This window comes from Urtica dioica, chromosome 3, assembly GCF_054948205.1.
Source record: "Urtica dioica subsp. dioica isolate 48M chromosome 3, U.dioica_male_clone48M_v1_H2, whole genome shotgun sequence".
NCBI classification, from domain to species: Eukaryota; Viridiplantae; Streptophyta; class Magnoliopsida; order Rosales; family Urticaceae; genus Urtica; species Urtica dioica.
The window spans coordinates 3309113-3316249 of record NC_142758.1 but is presented as its reverse complement, the minus strand read 5'-3'; positions in this window follow the sequence as shown (position 1 = coordinate 3316249).

Here is a 7137-nt window from a genome sequence, read left to right as displayed (position 1 = left end):
TGGCTGGGTGTGTATTTCAGTGGCGTGCACTGTGTCTCTAAGCACTGGCGGTTCTGTTCACATTTACTATTCATCTTTGATTCAGAAATCATACGTGTGTGTGTGTGTGTGTTACACTTGCTGGCTGTTCTGTTCACACAATGGGAATGATTCACATTATGGTAATTTTAACAAACAAAAAATTAACAAAAACGTTTGGAATCGCTAAATGATCGTGGTGTAATAAATGAAAGTGGTTATTTACTTAAATTTATGTTTGTAAATATATGGAAATGATTATTTACTTAAGATTTACTAAACGTCAACTATTTAACAATGTTAAACTATAAATATTACTATTTACCTAATGGACCTTAATTTTAATATCCAACAGAAATGTGTGCCATGATAGTTATCGGAAAAGATTGTTTTTTTTTATTATTTAGTGATATTATGGTTATTCGTGTATGCTTTTGTATACGTGATGATTTATCCAACAAAAAGAAAAATAAAATTATCTGGCGGTAAAAATATATACAGTTTACGAATTTTAATACTTAAATACCTAATGTTTAAAAGATCTAATGTGTATATTTAGTCCATTTCAAGATGTTAAAATTGGATGGAAGGACATGTGTCAACATTGACACATTGGATGATTTTAACAAAATTAAAAATAGATAATTACTTTATGTTAGGGTGATGCGGCTACCTTTAAGTTTGAGTTAAGTAGCACAACACAACTTTGCAAAGTTGAGGCACAGTTACCCTAAAATACCCTTCACCACATACTCTACGTTCCAGAGTCGTTGCTCCGACTCTGCGCGGGTTCAGTGGTTCATGGTCCTTTGCGACCGAGCTCTCCCCGGAGAGCGATTCCTAGGCTGCATATCTCGCCGGAAAGGAAACTACGGCAGAGGTCATGAAGTTGAAGACAATATCGCCGCACTCTGACGCCGCCAAAGCTCCTGTGAGCAAGGTTTGAAATTTCGGGGAAATCGGACGGAAACCAGTCCGGAAACCGTTTTTTTCAAACTCCCGGTACTGGTATGTACAAAACCATTCACTTTCCGTTTTTTCTTAGATTTCGAGGAAATCGTTCCGGTTTTCGGGGAAACAGTCCACTTTCTAGTTGTCTTTAGGCAAATTTTCACGCATTCCGACGGAAACTTACCGGTAAGTGGTCAAATATCGACAATTCTCAAAATCTGCTGATATTTAGTGTTATTCACGAAATTTATCGTTAGTTTGATGATTTAGTTCAAATTCTTAGTTTCTAACTTCATTATTGTGTTTAAACTTTAATTGGAGTTTGTATCCAATTTTTTGGTTACATTAGAAAATAGGATTTATATTTGAATGTGTTTTTGAATTTTTTTTTTATTATTAAATTAGTTGTAGAATATGAAATTTTATGTAAAATTAGTTGATTTTTAACATGAATATCATCATTATTTTGATTTTGTACTTTTCCTTTTCCTTTTATGCTTTCTACGGTATTCCTTTCGGATATCAGTGGTTACCAGTAAATTTTGAACCTTAGAACGGTAACGGTATTTCAATCCTTGCGTGCGAGTACGCCTCACATTGCGGCGTCTGCAAAAATCAGAGCCTCTCTTATCCCGCGCTGCTCCGAGTGAAGGAACATCAAGTCTGTGACGTAATTGTCCATGCCGAGAGAATTTCCCGCGTGGATATGGAGTCCATCGTGAGGCCCATCATCGCTTGCGATGTTCAGTTTCACTATAGGAATAAAGTTCGCAATTGGCATCCAACGAAGAATTCGATGTAAGGTCTAACGCCTCATCTTCATCTTCTTCGACGCGAAACCTTAATTTTTCATCGGAATCGCCCTGAGTGGGCTAGGGCTTGGCGATCTCTAGATCGCCATCAGAGATCTAAGGTCGGCGATCTAGAGACCGTCGCCGTTGATTTTCATCGCCATCGTCTTCGATTTCCTTATCCGTCGTCATCGATCTATGTGACCAATATCGTCGTCGATCATCATCACTACCACCTTCTTCTTCTTCTTCTTCTTCTTCTTCTTCTTCTTCTTCTTCTTCTTCTTCATAGAAGAGTGATTTAAAATTTTTTAATTTATGATTAAATATTTTGATAATTCGTTGTTTTTTTGTTGCAGATATCTAGACTTCAAACCAAGGAACTAAATGTCGCCGAAAATCGGCGAAAGTCGCCTGGAAATTCCATGCCGGTGACTAAACGGCCAGCGACAACAATGTATGTCGTTTCCTCGTTTGTTGTCGTTCGAAAATCGAGGAAACGACATGTCGTTTCGGTCATCAAAAGCCGACTGTTGTCGTTCGAACGTGTATACAAAAGCTGATGATTTTCCTGGACATTCGGCGAAAGTCGAAGGAAACGAAAAAAAAAGACTTTCGGCGGAGTGAAGAGGAGAAGAAGACGACTCATTCGCCGAGGAATTTCCAGGTGAGTCGGCGAATTTCGTTTCGTTTCGTCACAGGGAAGGTAAAAATCATCATTTGGTCGGCGAAATTCCTTGGGTTTGAAGGGAAATTCGTTTTTTTTTAAACCTAGATTCTGAAATGTTTGCTGTGGTTTTTGAGATCTGCTTACGCTGGTTCTTTTATTTCTATCTGGTTATTGCTTAATCGGAGAAGGAGATTATTTTAAACCCTAGTGGGCCAACAAATGCCCAAGTGGGCTTAAAGAAACCAAATTGGGTATAAGCCCATATATCTATAACGTTTAAAAAAAAAAAACAAACAATAGTTTTTTATAAAAAAAAACAATATAAACGTGTGTAGATATTTTGGTTAAATATCTATGAGTATTAAACAATTCATTAAAACTTTAACAACATAGATATTAACTTTTAACCAATATAGATATTTAACCAAGTCAATATAGAACTATAAATTATATATATATATATATATATATATATATATATATATACATATTTATATAATATGTGTATTGAGTAGACATATTATTTTGAGATATATATCTAAATTTACAAATTGTAAAATATATGTATGTATTTATTTTTAATATAAGCATATATTTATATTATATGTATATATTTTAAATATAATTTACAACATTTTTTCCGTTCGGTTTTCCATCGGCACGTCGGTTTTCCATGGAAAACGGCATTTGCAAAACGGCATTTCATTTGCCCTTTTCCACATTTTTTCCCTTCGATTTTCCATCGGCATGACGAATTTCCTTAAATCAGGAGGCTCGAAACGGCAACGAAAACGGCATTTTTTTCATTGCTTCAAACATTTTATTGCCTGTTTAGATGGGGGATTAAATATTTTGAAAGCACGATTAAATTTTTTGAAATAATGTGTCGGTGGATCGAGCTCGCATCGGACACGAACAATCGCTCCGATGCGCCTCGTTTGAGATTATTCCATCATATAACCATATTAATGCGGAAAAAGAATTAATTACGCTTATCATAAGCTAATTAAATTATGGTTATAATTAACAAGATCTAGTTATGTTTAATTAATTTAATTCCCGAGAGCATATAAGTCAAGCAACCGATATAAGAGTAAACGAGTACTTACATTGATTTTCGGTTCAGCTACAGAACGCTCCAATCCAATCGCGTACTCCTTGCGTCGTCTTGATGAAGGACTCGAGATGACACCTTAGTCTTCCGAAACGTAATCTCCGAGACGAATAAGAAAGATGAGTGATCACAGTCTTTATCCCACTAGATCATGAAACTAGGTGTTTCGAGATCTCTCTCTTATTTTAATAAGAATAGAAACGAATTTCCGAGGGGAGGGAGAGGCAGATGCACGGCCAAGGGAGGCTATTGATGCATGAAATTTCTCTCAAATTTCTTAAAATAATTGTTTATTTTTGTCTTCTCATGAACCCCTATTTATAGTAGTAAAAAGGAGATATTCATGGAATCTTCCAGAATATTTTATTTCCTTTTATTTTGTTCACACTGGTGGATTAAATCTAGGCCATTGGATCTCAACAAGAGAATCCTACTTTTTCTCTCATCCATCAGATCAATATCTATGGGATATTATTCTTTTATTTAAATAGAGAATAATTTATTTAGTGAGATAATAAATGAGAATATATTATTCTCCTAAATATTCTCCTAAATACTTTCCTTTAAATAAGGAGAAAATATATGACAATATCTTATATTTTTCTCTCTCCTTTATTTAAACAACTAAAGAGAAAATATTGGTAAATACAATATTATAAAATTCGAATTTTAGGCACACGGCCAAGGGGATTTGCGCAAACCCTAGTGCCAAATAACCAAATTCGAATTTTCCATGTGTGCAAGGCCCAATTGCTTAAAACCCAATTAATCATTTATTTACTTGGTCCAACAATAAACAAATAATTAATAATTGTTTATTTACTTGATCAAACAATAAATAAACAATTCTACCATAAATATTTATTTAATTATGCGAATACCCGTTTTCCAGAATTAATGCTGTCAATCACAATTACAGCAAGTGAGATTAATAATGATAAACATTATTATACGAAAGTTCTTATCCGTCTTTATAAGAGTCGAATCGGGGACTATGGACCTAGTAATAGGAGCTTAACAAATCCGATGAAAAAGACGAAATAGTCCTTTCTCTTTTGTCCATCGATTCGTCTAATCTTGGTCAAATACTACACCTTGTAAGCCAAGACTGAACTCTCCTTTATACTAGAATTATATTTACTCATCGTGACGAGTGTCCACTGATATAGTCAGTTCGTGATCAAGATCCTCCAGGTTCAACCCGTGTCAAGAGAAGTCAATTTTTCCGTTATACTTCTCTTGATACATATCAGCCCTAAGCATTGTTGCTTCCCCAGCGAAAGATTCTTTCGAACGTTACTTACTTCGAAAGTGCGCGTAATCTATCAGTTCTGGAATCAACCCTTAGGTGAGTGAACATTAACCTTCTTTCAGGAAGCCTGGATTCCGTATCTGTAAATCATTTCCCACTCGAATTATGCTATAAAAAAACTCCCAAGACATAAGCTGTGATTAGCATGAATCAAGGAAAAAAAATGCCGTTTTCGTTACCGTTTCGAAGCCCCTGATTTACGGAAAATCGTCATGCCGATGGAAAATCGAACGGAAAAAATGTGGAAAATGGCAAGTGAAATGCCGTTTTCAAATGCTGTTTTCCATGGAAAACCGACGTGCCGATGGAAAACCGAACGAAAAAAATGTTGCATAATATATTATTTATATATATATACATTCAATTTTTAACTATATTTTATAATATTTAATATTTAATTTATTTTGCACAAATATAATGTCAAATACATTTATTAAATTCAATCTCAACGTAATTATATTTAATTATTTATATCAAATACATATATAAATATAATTGTATAAATATGTATATACATATTTATATCTCTCTATAATTTGTAATTATATTTATATCAAATATATAAAGTTGTATCAAATTTTAAAATTTATACTAACTATACATTATAATTTTTAATATTTAATATTTTTACACAAACATAATATCATAAACTCTCATTAATATTAATTTCAACGTATTTATACCAATATATATAATTATATAAATGTTTATATACATATGTATAATTATATAAATGTTTATATACATATGTATAATTATATAAATGTTTATATACATATGTGTATATATCTCTAATATATATGAGATACATATTATATATTAAATATGCATAATATAAACAAAGGTGTTGTCTGGTGTGGTGGTAAACGTCTGGACGTATGCATCAAAGCTCCTGAGTTCAAATCCCAGATGTCACTCAAATTTTGCTTATTTATTAAACGACATTTCGGCGAAAAAACGACAAAAACGAAAAACGACGATATTCGGCGAAAAACGAAGACGAAACGAAAAACTTGCTCTTCGTCGGCCGTTGACCCACCGAAATGGAATTTCCAGCCGAAATTCCTGGAAATTCGGCGGCATTTAGTTCATTGGCATGAATAGCGTTTTAGCGAATGAGTCAAAGAGCTCAGTAACATAATCCAGTGTCCATGATCACTTCAGGATTTAGATCAAGTCTCACTGTGACCATCATAGTGGCCTCGGTTAGTGTGTCGTAACGGTCCTTAAACGACACATCTACACCAAGACTTGACCGGGTCGTACACTTACCACAAGTGTAGAATGCTCCCACATAGTGATCAGCCTTCACCCATGTGTTCCACATATATGACTTTAGATATAGTTTTCTAGGCGTATATCAGTCATCGACCATGTTTTAGCACACTGCCCGAACTCAGGTGCCCAGCACGTGACTCAGTTAGATACAGAGGCTATGGAATAATGAATGTTTAATAAATCTCATTAAATAAGAAATAACGCTTTCAATTCAAATAGATAATAAATGTCAAACTTTATTTTATTAATAATTGCAACGAGAATTTACATAAGTATCTTCTCGTGGGCAAGAATTCCTAACACATTTTCACAAGGTGAAAATGAAACTCTTACTACAAAAACGACCAACAAGGCCCAAAATAGCCCATCGAATCGATGAAAACGAAAGATCAAGACCTTGCCAAAAAGTAGGCCAAAATTCCAAGAAGGCCCAAATGTCCCGCCTAACTCGCCCAAGAGCACGAACAACCCACCGTCCGCTCATGCCACGACAACCGTTGAGTGGTCCCTTGCGTTTCGAGAGCGTTCTTCCTTGCCCAACGCTTGAGCGAGCGTGATGGCTCACCCGAGCCTCGCCCGCACTTCGCCCAACGCCCATCGCGTGCGCTCTTTCTCGCCAAAGGGGATTTGCGACGCCCAACACTCTTGGTCGAGCAAAGGCCTTGCCAAGATGGCCCGGATGAACCGGCCATCTCGCCAGCGTGTCTTGGGCTTGCTCGCATGCTCGCTACCTTGCCCATGCTCGCCCAATCGACCCAAGGACCTCACCCAATCATATGGGCCTCCCTCCAAAAAGGCCTCCAAGTCCAAATAAGAATCCTTCAAGAACTATAAATACCCCTTATTTGGAGGTCAGTCTCACTCCACAAGTCAAAAACTACTCATACAAGGCAAACTAATACCTAAACATTCTATTATACCTCATTTCATCTCTCTACCCTCTAGAAATGAGATGAAACCTTCCACCACACTTAGCTCTCCGAGTTAATGTTGAACATCAGAG